This window comes from Meleagris gallopavo, chromosome 1 (genome assembly GCF_905368555.1).
Source record: "Meleagris gallopavo chromosome 1, MGAL_WU_HG_1.1, whole genome shotgun sequence".
Classification (NCBI taxonomy): domain Eukaryota; kingdom Metazoa; phylum Chordata; class Aves; order Galliformes; family Phasianidae; genus Meleagris; species Meleagris gallopavo.
In genome coordinates this window covers 136,938,567-136,952,303 of record NC_139404.1, presented here as the reverse complement: position 1 = coordinate 136,952,303, position 13,737 = coordinate 136,938,567, and positions in this window count along the sequence as shown.

The following is a 13,737-nucleotide window of genomic DNA, read 5'->3' as shown; positions in this document are numbered from 1 at the left end:
TGTTCAAACCCTGTGTCTGAGGGTGGTATCCTTGAACTCCGGAACTGGGGTCCGTGCCCACAGCCCTGTGGTGCAGCCCCTTTCCCTCACCCCCAGCTGCCCCTCCCCTGACAGCTCCATGCCGTTCCCTCGGGCCCTGTCGCTGTCACACAGAGCAGAGCTCAGCGCTGCCCCTCCGCTCCCTGTGAGGAGCTGCAGCCGCCATCAGGCCTCCCCTCAGCTCCTCTGCTCTGCGCTGACTATAAGTTGAAGCATATCAAAATCAGAAAATAATAGAAGCATTAGAGTTGGAAGGAACGCTTAAAGATCATCGGGTCCAATTCTGCTGCAGCAAACAGGGACACCTACAGCTTAATCAGGGTGCTCAGCCCCTTCCAGCCTGACCCGTCTCCAGGGATGGGAACCCCTTTGCAAGCGTGTACTTCTCCAAACACTGATCTTGCATCTGGCTGTGCTCACGTCTTGATCTGTGTTCAGATTCAGATTCATATTCCTTGAGAAAAGTTTCTCTGTGAGTCTTTTCTAATAAACTTCTGTAACAAGCTATCATCTTTGTGCGGTCTGAAGATGTACCCCAGGTTAATATTTATAATCAAGCTATAAATCACTAAGGAGTTTCTGCCATTTGGGTTACAAATGCACATGTTCAAAAGCACTACCTCGCAAAACATCAAAGTCCCGAGAACAAAAGAAAACTAGAATTAAAAAGTAATCTTTGCTGTCTTACATGCTAGTGCCTACCTGCAGTACAAGTCCGAATTGGTAACGCACACTTTCTGAAGTACAGCCTTGCATATTTCTATACTTACTTTGGGTCCAGCCTGTGCAAAACCACATACTTAAAAACAAACAAACAAACAAAATCAGAAAAACAAATTCATTTTTTCACCAGCCTGCCACTCATGGCAGCACATCTAATGCAACAAGTCCTCTAGGCCCCTCAACCCCTGCACAGTGGGGAATTGGCAGCAGGAGATGGGCAGCTGACTGCTCCTCCACATGCACAGACATAGAATGGCCTGGGTTGAAAAGGACCATCTAGTTTCAACCCCCCTGCTATGTGCAGGGTCACCAACCACTAGACCAGGCTGCCCAGGGCCACATCCAGCCTGGCCTTGATTGCCACCAGGAATTGGGCATCCACAACCTCGATGATGGGACACACACTGTAGCCTCCCACTGGGCCCTTCACATCTCGATAGTTTTGCTAAGGTGGTTATTACTTTGGTAGAGTATAAAAAATAACAGTCCCTGCCCAGACAAGTGCCAGTGGGAAGCTTTGTAAGCAGGTCAGTGTGGCGCTGAGCCCAAAATAAGGAGCTCAGTTTATTAGGTCTTTGGTACACTGCCTGAGGTTAAGCCTGTCATGGCCTCAATAGAAAAAGGCAGAGCGGCTGAGGGAGTAATCCTACAGAACCTAAAGACAGAGGAATGAGATTCATCATCATCAGACTAAACTTGCTTGGTGTGAGAACTAAGATACGCACAGGGGACCTCTTGCTCAGGACAACTGAGTAGTATGAGAATAAAGACAGCAAACATGAGCATGATCTCATGCTGAAAGACATCAAGAAAATGAGTGATGAACTCACCTTGCTGTAAAACAAAAGGAGACAAAGGTGGCCTCCTGGACAGGAGCTGTTCTTTGAGATTCTCAGGGATTCACCAGAATTTTCCCAGTATAGAAAGAATTCTTCTGAAAATCCAATAACGACTGAAGGCAGCATGGATGTCACAAAGCAGAGGAGGAGCACAGACCAAGCAGCAAAACAAAGTGATGAAAATACTGAGCGGGTTTTGTTGGCCTAGGGGCTTGTAGTAACCTCTTTGCCACAATTAGCACCACAGAATGAATGAATCACAGAGTGGGGGAGGTTGGAGGGGACCTCTGGAGATCACCTGGCCCAACCCCACTGCTCAAAAAGGGTTTGCTAGAGCACATTACCCAAGATCATGTCCAGATCATGTCCACTATCCACCCTCATTTTTACCTGATGCAGATTGAGTTTTCCTTTTACTGAAGCAGCAGATGAATTTGCCCAATCCAAGCCCAACATGGGCCTGAGGAACTGCAGAACACCGTTTCCTCATATTCAGGAGCAGAAGTTTGTGAGGGCTGATGGGCATCAGGGTGTCTCCAAAATTCCAAGCAATCAGCAAAGCCTTCTGCCATCATGTCGGCTTGTGCTGTCCTTCTCTTGATCACCCCATCCATCTGAGCAGATCCTTCTAGGAATAACAACAGCAGCACCAACAACACTAATCAATTAAAAATCTAATCTGGGCTCCATGGTGTGATGGAACCAAACGTCATAGCACACAGCAGAAATTCTAATGTCTGATGACAGTAATACTGTGATGCATTTTTTTTTCTTCTCTTTGTTTACACGTTCTCTGTAGAGATATATTTGAAAATATCAGTTAATGCAAATGTTATGGATTGTGTCTCATTGTGATTATTTGCAAGTAAAGGTTGATTTAGTTTGTATTTAAGAAAAGCTTCCTCCATATCCTACCTTTCTAGTGTGTCAGCCTCAAAATCTCCTTTTTTCACCTCATCTGAGGTCTCATTTTCAGATCTCCTTCTGGCTTTCTAGTCAACACAAATGGGCAGGGTTCTCCAGAGCGCACCTATTGATGTGCTATTTCTTGCCTGGCCAGGGCTCCAGCTCTGCTCTCAACCTCCTCCTGATTCTCCACAATGTCACCCCATGAGTGTGTGGTGCCCTAAAACTGAAGAGACACAGAGATACAAACAACAACAACAACAACAACAACAACAACAACAAAAACCCAAACAATATTCTACACCTGTTGAGGAGAAAGAAAGTGATAAAGAGGAAAAATAGCGCATAGGGAAAAAATACAAATGCCACATCAGAAGCACCAGTCACTCTCATGTTCTCCACTCCTGAGGCTTTCAAGGAGCTGCACCGGTAGAGTAAAATCAAAATGCCTTTGTAACAGCAGCCTCCATCAGCAAGTGGGTAGAATGAATGTTTGACACAGAAGCGAGAAGGGACAAAAGCAAAGTGTGGAAGGCATTTAATGAGCCCCCAGCAAATGTTTTGCTAGAGGAGAAAGATCGGTGAACTCCTACACACTGCCTTGTCTGCTCCAAAGGGTTAGAGGAGGGGTTTGGAGCACATTGATATCTTTGAAGGATTTTAATCATTGTGCATCGTGGGAAGGGGAGTGCTGTTCAGCATGTGCCTTGTGCATGTAGAAGGTGGGAGGCTTTGCCTTGCAGAACACTGCATGTGGTGTGCACTGGTTGAGTCGACCTCTAGTTGCACTGCCATTGCCACTGTGCACAGCAGCTCTGGAGCCCTTCTCCACGAGACTACTTTCTAGTGTCAGTGGGAATGGCATCAGTGCAAGGAGGACTGCAGAAAGATTTTTTAAACAGTAATTTACTGTGCTTTATAGCACATGGTCTGAGGGAACATACGGGCTTCTCTGCACAGTTTAGAAGGAAAGAGAACAACTGTTTGTAAGGAAAGAAATAGTATGGTATCAGCCGAGAGGCAGAGCAAATGCTGTGGTCAGATCCCAGAACAGAGTAATCGAATTAGGGATCTGCTGAATGATCTACAGCTACAGGGAAATGGGGAGAAAAAAAGGCATAATCTCATCTGATACAGACTAAGGAAATAAAAATGGCTGTTAGTGGGGTGCAAATAAAAGCCACATCCAAAAGGAAATGAACTGCAATTAGATGAGGAGAATGAAAATAGAGCTACTCTTCCTGTTTTAATGTCTAATTGAGAGTGAGTGTGGACATCCATTTCCCATGGCCACCAGGAGTCAGCAGTGGCTCTCCACCAAAGGCACTGCAACCAATCTGTCTGGCAGGGTGGGAAAGGAGAGGTGTGCATGCTCAGCCTGATCCCAGATGCAAGCAGCAATGATAAGGCAACTTCAGGCCGTCGCTTGCATCCCTAGAGGTGTTTAAGGCCAGATTGGATGGAGCCCTGGGCAGCCTGGTCTAGTATTAAATAGGGAGGTTGGCAGCCATGCCTGCAGCAGGGGGGTTGGAGATTCATGATCCTTGAGGTTCCTTCCAACCCGAGCCATTCCATGATTCTATGAAATGAACAAAACCAAAAGAAAGCTCTTTGGAGGGTCTTCATGGATTACTGGTTGCTCTATCCATCCGCTGACAGGTGGCTGTAGCATCAGAAACATACTGTTCCCTATTCATTGGGTAATGCAGCCGGCTTAATTTACACTGCCAGAATCCAACCACGTGTGTGGCATGCTAAGTGTGAACTACAAATCATGTATCTGTCTGAACCCCTTATTCTTATGTGGGCAGCTTAGATGAGGTCCCTATTATTATGAAGTTAAGTACATTTTTGCCAATATTTCAGTTTTTGAATATTCAATATGGCACATGTGGAAGGTACCCAAATGGACTTTGATTTGAAGCCCCATGTCCATTCACAGGTCAGACAGAGTGTGTGTACTGGCAGATTGCCCTGCCTCCTTATTTGGTGCCTTTAGTGAGTCCTGGAGCAACATTTTCTGGGGCTGTGCAAATCCTCACAGCCTCAGCAACAGGGCAGTCCTCAACCTCCATCTTCTTTGGTTGGCCATCTACTTCCCACATGCATTTACAGCCCTATCCTGCATGTCTGCTAATGCTCAGTGAAAATGCAAGGGAGACAAACATTGGACTGCAACAGCTAATGATGGAGCCTTCAGAGGGTTTCACTGCTGTGTCAGCTATTGCTGGAGGTTAAAATGAATGCATTTCCATCAGCATAAGGCTGGAGTTCCGACACACAGCGCTCTCATCACTCTTGCAGCTGGATTAAAGCAGCTACTGGGACTGAAGGAGATGGCCTGAACAGAAGTGGCATGCACAGCACTCCTACGAGTCACTTGGTCTGTGTACTCCTTGCTGAATTTGGGAAGAATTTTCAGTCAGTTCAGAGGTAACAGAGACAAAAAACACTTTCCAAAACCTCAATGTAAGGACAGAGCCTGGGAGGTATTTCTGCCACCTGATATATACATTTGTTGGAAAGAAAGTTGAATGTGAACTGAAGACTTAAAAGAAATTGGATTACTTGCGAGGGCACTGTAATTGAAAAGAAGAGAAACGCGTGTGCTTGAAACAAATTTATTTACTACCGTGGGAGAACTGTAATTGAAAAGAAGAGAAACTTGTAGAGCGGAGCATTTGAAATTGGCTGGAGAGGGAGAGAAAGTAGGGGCTCCCACTCTCTGAAATTAATTTCTTGCTTGATTTGTAGTACCAAACTTTAGAAACATCTATACCAATTAACTTGGAAGTGTAAGGCTTTCCTTAGGGAACCAGGCCATACTGCACAGGGATAGAGAAGTGAGATGCTTTAACCTTGATCCTCGGCTCCTACACGAAGTGGAACAAGGCACTGACTAAGACAGCACTTGATGGCAGCTGTGGGTCCAGGTTTCAGGAGCCTGATGAGTGCACTACAGACCCTGCGAGGCGCTGGAGGCCTTAACCAGCACCTCTGCAACCCTGGGCTAAAGCTATGGGCAGGTGGGACTGAGCGGCCCTATTTATAAGAACAATCAAATTAAGCAGCCAGGGATGCACACACTGTCGTGGGTGCCTCAAACAGCTTTCCGATCCTCGCCATGGCTCTGCAGGAATCCAGGAGCCAAGCACAGTAACAGTTTCATCTCATCACGAGTCCCAGGTCACCCAGAGGTTTTGGTGCTTCTTCTCATGTAATTGTGCTCTGAAGTCTCTGAAATACCTTTTTATCATTTTTCTTTTTCTTTTTTTTCTCCCTCTGTCTTTTTTTTTCTTTTTTTTTTTTTTTTCCTGCCTACATTTATTTCTTCGTAAGAACTCAATAAAAAAGAAACAGATGAACTGAGTCTGGCTCAGGGACAGTCTTATCCAATTTCATATTTTCCCTGATAAAACTTTCTGACCTCTGACAATCTCACGCTAAAGGAATTAGGGTTTCCACTTCTACAACATCCTTTGACAATGAGCTCCACCATTTCAGCACGCTCTGCGTGAAGAAGTGCTCATTTTTGTTTGTTTTAATCTTGTTCTCTGACTCTTTCATTCGGTGACCCCTGGTACTGTGAGAAACAGTGAATAAATTTTCTTATGCGGCACACAATTTTGTAGAGCTATCTCATATTTCTCCTCAATCATCTATTATCCAAGGAGAGGAATCATATTCTGTTTAGTACTTTATATGAAGCAGACCTATACAGCAAATCCTGATTATTTGTATCTGTTTTTCATTTCTACCACAACCTTTTGAGATGAGATGACAGCACATGAAAAGAGGACACATCATAAATTCACAGCATAATGATGTACCTTATTTTATTCTCTGTTCCTTTCCTAGTAATTACCAACAGTTTCTTTACTGCTTAGCATTACACCAGTGTTTGCAAAGAACTGCTCAAAAACACAATAACATCTTTCTTATATAGTGACAGAAAACGGAGAGCTCATTGTTATGTCTGCTTGTGTTGTTAAGATCATTTTCCCCGTGTGAATTACCCTGCCTGCTTCCACCCAAATTCATTTTCCAGTTCCCAGTACTGAGATCCTTCTGCCATTCTCAGCAGTTGAGTTTAGTTCAGATAACTTTGGATAGTTTTGCGTGACCAACAAATCCTCTCGCCTCATTATTTATGGTTTTATTTTTTTTTGCCCTACATCACTTACAAATATTTTGAACACCATAAGCCGCAACATGTTAGAGGCGTTAGAAGTGATGGTTCCACTGAGTAAAGATGATCCCACTGTATTTCCCATTGGTGCAGCCTCACCTTGAATATAGTATGAAGTCTCACACCTGAAATCCATCATTCTCCCTGACAGAGCCTTAGCTATTCTTAATAATTGTTCCTACCAATTAGGTCCAATTTTCTTTTGCTGGCATGTTCATTTGAGGCACATCCTTGGGCCTGTCATCTGCGAACGTTTCTTGAACACCTCCAGGGATAGTGACTCCACCACCTCCCTGGACAGCTCATTCCAGTGTCTCACCACTCTTTTGGAGAAGAAATTTTCCCTAATATCCAATCTGAACCTCCCCTGGAGCCATTCCTTCCTGTCCTATTAATGTTACATGTGACCCATCCCCATCTCGCCACACGCTCCCTTCAGGCAGTTGTGGAGAGCAGTAAGGTCTCTCTTGAGCCTCTTCTTCTCCAGACTGAACAATCCCATTTTCCTCAGCCACTCCCCATAAGACTTGTGTTCCAGACCCCTCACAGCTTTGTTGTCCTTCTCTGGGCATACTCTAGGGCCTTACTGTCTTTCTCGTAGGTAGATATGAAACTCATCTCCGCAGCAGTCCTGGCTGCCAGCTGAGACACTGCCACCTGGTTGCACTCTGAGATATTTCCTGATATTTCCAGCACCTGATGCATCCCCTACAAATTGTGCACATGGGCATTATCTGGCTGAGCAAACTGTTTCATGTGCATCCTTCAGGACGAAAAACAGCACCATTAAGCTAACAGCTGGAAATGGTACATGGAATGGGTGCTGAGATGAAGTTACTTTTTTTTCAATTTTTCTCTTTTTCTCTCTCTCTTTTTTTTTTTTTTTTAATTGCTGCTGAAATTGTTAATAATACAAGTGGTCTGTCACAATCTGCTCTGCAGTCTTCGTGGAGTGTACAGGATTCTAGACACATTCTAGTCAGGGAAAAAGAGGTACCGCTCCCTGCAGAGCAAAGCTGATTTCCTGCAGGATCTCTTGGGCAGCTGATGCTGAAATGCCCTTTCCACAATTGTGTTATTCTGAGCAGCTTGCCAGGTGTTTGGTTACTGGTGCGGTAGTCTGTCTGCACTGCAATGTGGGCAAAACCTCCTTCATAGGTACATCAGTACTCTTCAAAGTCTTTTCCATAGGCAATAGGTGCTACCTAGGGAAAAATCCTAAAAGCACAGGATGTCTGTCGGCCTGACCATCAGAAGATGGCTGATCCACAACAGAAGATGCCCATACTACGTCAGTTATTAGGTATAAAACTACATCAGTTATTAGAAAACGACACACTTTCTTTAAAACTGAAGGCTCTTAACAAATGCCTTGTGCCAGGTTGCATTTTTGGGGCCTTGGCAGCATGTGGTCCCTTGTGAGGAAAGAGAGGTGCTGGCTCACCGGATCTGCAAGGAGGAATGGTCTGAGCGTGTGGGAGGGAGGAGTGCTCCTGCTGCTTTGCAGACAGCAGGCTGTGCGATGCAGTGCTGACAGATGCTGTGGGAGCCTTATTGCCTTCCTCTCAAAACATACAGCTTCATTAGGGAAGAGAGAGGGCTACCCTTGGCTGCAGCAAGCCCAGCGTTTTCCTGTAACCTGCCTGAAATGAAGATGGATCTGGTGTAAACGTGACACTTGTGTGCCTTTTGCTGTAACGTTTGAGAAATTATTATATATGTGAGGAAACATATCATTTTAACAGGGAGAGGCTGCAGCTTTAATTTGAAAACCAGCAAAAAATCACTGAGGAAATCCCCTAAACCATACAGAGCAGTGGGTGGCTAGCTGTTATGAAACACATGGCTCCCACTCTGTGGATTCTCACTCTGCTGGGCAGTCCCTACTCACAGATACAGTGGGGCATAGGGAAGACCTGGTGGAGGGACACCGAAGGGCTGAGGACAGGCCTTGGGCTGGGAGGCCAGGCTGTGAGAGCCAGGATACCTCTCTGCTCCCAGGCCTGTTCACCCTGTCCTGCAAAGGCATCATTGCCTTCAGCAGCAACTTGGTGCTCGTCAGCTGTAAAACTAAAGGGCATGCAGCTTCTGCCTTCCTCTCTGCTGGTGTGTGCAGCTTGCTGGTGGCATTACACCTTGCACTGCTTGCTTGCCATGCAGGTTGGATGTGGCTCCCTGTGGCCTCCTCAAAAGCCTTGCAATAGCCTCATGGCCTTGTACACCAAGCCTCAGTGTTGCAATGGAGACTTTCCTCCAAATCATTGGCCTTCCCAACTCCTGCTCCAGCTTCGCTGGTGCGTACCCTGTCTCCTTCAGTGAAGGAGACTTCACTGTGAAGCAGTGAAACCCTCATGAGGTAGCTCATCTCTCCCAGGCCTGCTGGAGGCTGAAGTATGAAGCAGCTGAAGTATGAAGCAGCTCCATAGTGGCACCAGTGCACTCTGAACACTGATGTGCCATGGGAGTTCTCCGTCCTGCATGCAGGATATCACCCCAGAAATGTCTGCTGTTCGCTCCTCACCCCAGCAGTGGCCAAGAAAGGCCTGTGAGAGTCACTCTGCCAAAGCTGAGATGGCCCCTGAGAAATGTCTACCACAGCAGCATCACCAGTCCAAGGACAACCTCTTCTGAAGTGAGATTAAATGTGAGGGAGCATGTCACTCTGCTGGACACCTGCCACCTCACAACTGGACTCGGCTTCAAGCCCACCTGCCTCATATTTTCCCTGGGAAGCCAGAATGAAGGGAGGAGCAGGTGTTTCTTCATTCAGGACATGTGTTGGACACAGACACCAAAGGATCACAAGAATGGTCCTATTTCTCCAGCTTCTCACTCAACACAGGCCATGAAGGCCAACTCCTCTTTTAGCAGGAGATCCAGGTGCCTCCAGCCCAAAGCAAGTCTACCTTTCCTGTTTCACACACATCATGTGCTGCTTGCTCACTGCTCCTGAAGCTGGCTGGTGTGCATTTGCCAGCAGTGAAGGGAGCACTTAGAGCACAGGAGGTTTCTTGAGGTACTTTCCACTTGGATGAAGCTACTCAGAGAACACAGAAATTGCTTTTAGCCCTGTGCCTTCCATCCAATAGAGAGACCAGCTCATCTCCTCCTTTCCTTTCTTGCCTGTTGCTTCTCTCACAGCCTAATCCAAGGGCTACAAAACTTGACACCAAACTGAAGTCTTGGTATGACAGAGATCTGCTGCTTTATAAATTTTGATCCCTTAAGCAAGAATGATTCGTGTGCAAGAAAGACAAAAAAATCTTTAAATAAAAAAAAATAGTTTTCCTTTTTTTTGTTTACTCACCTTATATTATGTTAGCATTGAATTTTCGAGATGAAGGCTGGAGTAATACCACCTATGCCTTTGCTAGCCCATAATTACACTGATTTCAGAAGGAGAAATCTGTAAGAATTGCCAAGGGAGAGCAAGAGAAGGGAAAGGACAAAAAGCTGAAACAAAACCATGAGGCTAATTGCAATGGTGACTGTCTGACATTTCCCATTTCCTCCTGAAGCACACTTATCCCACAAAACTTTAATGCTGGTGTGCTGTGAGCGAGCCCCTCTGGCACATAGGCTGTGGGGTCAAGCACCTCTGTACCAGCAGTCATGTGCGTCCCTGAGATACTGAGGGCATCACATGGATGCTGGGAACAGAACCATATCAGAGGTCAGGCGTTTTAGAGTGTGCAAGTTGCACATTTTTATGCAGCTTGGAGTAAAGTTCCTGTTGCAAGCTATTGTCTCCAGAAAGAGAAATCAGAAAGTGCTGTCCCCGAGGGCTCTTTGTGTGTGTGTGCAATGATGATGGCTGCAAAGTGCTTGGCCCTTGAGAGAAGGGGTGAACAGATGAGCAAAAACTGGCATGTTAAGGTCTCCTTGCTCAAACAGCTCACATTTAAAAATACCTTATTAGCATTCTCCCACAGATGTAAAAGTGGTGCAGGGAATGGTTAAACATCAGCACGATACAGGGTGCTTACCTCCGTATAGCTATGTGCTTTGACATTTCAAGAGCAACCAGAACATTTTCCAGTGCAAATGGAACAAGAAAGGTGGCAACAGGATCCCTTGCTAAAAGTTATTAGAACTAGTACCCTGCAAAGCAGGGAGGACAGCTAAGAGAAGGAAAACACAGCTAAGACAGCCTGCTTTCTGCCTTTCTTTGTAAGCATGATAACACTTTGTACTTGCTTAATGCTTTGCTTTGATCAAATTAAACTGTTTTACTCTCATGTTGAGTCTGGTCTGATAATGAGCTGATCTTGCAGTGAGCTGGGAGGCGGTGGTGTTCTCTTCAGAAAGAGCAAACTGCAGGATGAGTGGCTTGAGGCACAGGAGCACTGTGTGACAGTCAGGATGGGTGTTGAAGACCATCAAGAGCAGCACACATGTTTTCATGGGGTTACTTTCTAAGTGTAAGAGCTAGTAATGCCAGGTAATGACCAGAGGAGAAATATTTCATCTGACAAAAACCTTTTTCTTTTTTCTTTGCTGATTTTCCATGGTTGAGAAGAATACACTTGATGCTCAAAGGGAAAATAAATGGGTGCCTCTGCTCCTAGCAGTGGGAGTCCGAGGGGATGCTCAACTTGTCCAAGTGCATGTGTGTGCACTGCCTTCATCTGTAAGGCTCTGTGCAGCTGCTGCTTGACTCTATCCAGCCAAGGGGGGCCGGAGGCAGCCTGCGACCCCTCCAGAAGTCTGATGGAGAGCGATGTACCAGGGACGGATCATTTATCCTCTCCTCAAATCTGAACAGGTTGGTTTTTATCACTGAAGGTTTTGGACCATGGACATGTCTGAGGAGTGTCTGTAACACTCTCTGATGCGATGATGGTTAATGGTCTGACCTCACTGACATAGATATCCAATATTGACTGTGATGCATTCAAGATATTTTCCTCAAACATTTTTCTTCATCCTTGTTTGTAGCTGTATTTGAAGTCCTGGAGACAGCTGAAATACCACAGCTTTGGATTTTCCTGCCTTATGCCAGATAGCTTTTGCATGCCAGTGCTAACAAACTACTGCACTGTGACTTCTGAACCTCAGCTTTAGAAATGTGACAAATCAGACTGTCGTGGTTTTGCCTGGGATAGAGTTAGGTTTGGGATTTCTGTTGAAAACAGTGGTACTAACATACCAGTGCTTTAGTTGTCGCAGAGAAGTGTTGCACAGACCAAGGACTTCTCTACTTCTTGTAGCAAGGCACCTTCCTTGCCAGCAAGGAGCTGAGGGTGCCAAGCAGCAGGCGACAAAGCCAGGGCAGCTGGCCCAGGCTGGCCAAGGAGATATTTCATACCATATTCTGTTATGCTTAGCAATAAAAAATGTAGGGAAAGAAGAAGGAAAGAAGGAAGCTGGGGATGTCAGCAGTGATGGTGAAGATACTGCTATTCGTGATGTACTGTTTCTTTAGCGGTGGCTGAAGCAGTGAATTAACTCCTCGTTTGGCTTTGTTTGCATTGCCCTGCTTTTGCTTTACTAGTAAACTGCCTTCCTCTCATCCCACAGGTTCTCATATTGCCTTTCTGTCTCTCTCCTCATCCCACCTGGGAGATGAGCGAGGAGCTGCTTGGAGCTGAGCGCTTGCAGACAAAACCCCAACTGTGTGGCTGCTCCTGGGGATGGACTCGTGTTACAATATTAGTGTCATGTAATTCTTTCTAGGTCAGCCTAGAATGGCATTTGTGCACTTGTAATGTAGGAATGGCTGACTGAAAATGAAGTCCTGGGCTTTTGCACGACTTGGCACAGCCTTCTGGGCCTGAATGTCAAGTCTGGCTAAATAAGTCTTCAGGGATCAGAGCTGAGCTTTCAGTCATCAGAAACTTGTTCTAGTGTCAACATCCTGTAGGATTTCATTTCCTAGGTATTTTTGAATGATTGTGCTTTGCTAACGTGATCATTCTCGTCCCAAAGGTTTCTGAAGAGGTAATTTCATCACAACCAATATTGTTGGGTTTTTTAGTTTGATGACCTTTGACTCTCAAGCTGAGCTGGTTCACAGGTATGGGCCACACCACAAAGTACTTCAGGATCCACTTAAAATCCGGCTCAAAAGCCAACCTCGTAACTCCATCCAGCCTATTCAGACTAGAAAATCTTATTAATTCCTTCTGGATTCCAAATTCTGAATACATTTGGATATATTATGGTATATGTGACCACTTCCTAGGGGACACTGGGCTGGATGGCATTATCTGATTTACTCACTGGGAATTGTGAACATATTCTGTCACATTCTTCCACGTCACTGTTCATTTCAAAACGCTCTGAACTAGTGGCACTAGGAAGAGTAATTGCTCTTCCGTGTTTCCAGGTGTGTTACATCAGTCTTAATAATTACATGCTTGATTTAAGATTAACATACTGTGAAACATGCTTGTATTAAGATACCATTTGCAGCAAATGAGCTATCAAATGTGACAACACTTCTCCCCACAATGTTGGAGGGCCAATCTTTTTTCTTCTCCAACAAGGTTTGCTATATATACCATCTTCACCACTGCAGCACATTTTGGGCAGGCCCCTGTGCAGCCAGGAGTTGGATGTGATTATCCTTATGGGTTCCTTCCAGTTTGGGAGATTCTGTGATTCTGTGATTCAACACTGAAGTTTTCTGACATTGTTGAAGGGTTGCATAAGGAAATGTGTAGGCTGAATGGAACAGATAGTAATGGGATGAGTAAAATCGGATAGAATGACTCTTCCTATATGAAGGGATATGCCAGTGCCTGCATAGGTTTAACTTGGATTAAAAATAAAATAGCTGGGTTGGTCTCTCTTTTTAATGGGATCCCCAAGCACAAAGTTATTTTACTTGTAAGAATAATTACATTTCAAAGATGGAGAACAGATTACTTTCTGCTTGGAGGAGAGTTTTCTATTTGCATGAGTGAACTTGCAGCATCCACAGAAGCCTGCCGATCCAAAGGTGCGACAGTTTTGCATGGGGAGAGATGAGTACCTGCAAAAAGCAGAGAGCTGAACTGGAGGCTCACACACAGCTGAGCCAGCAGAGCGACCCACAGC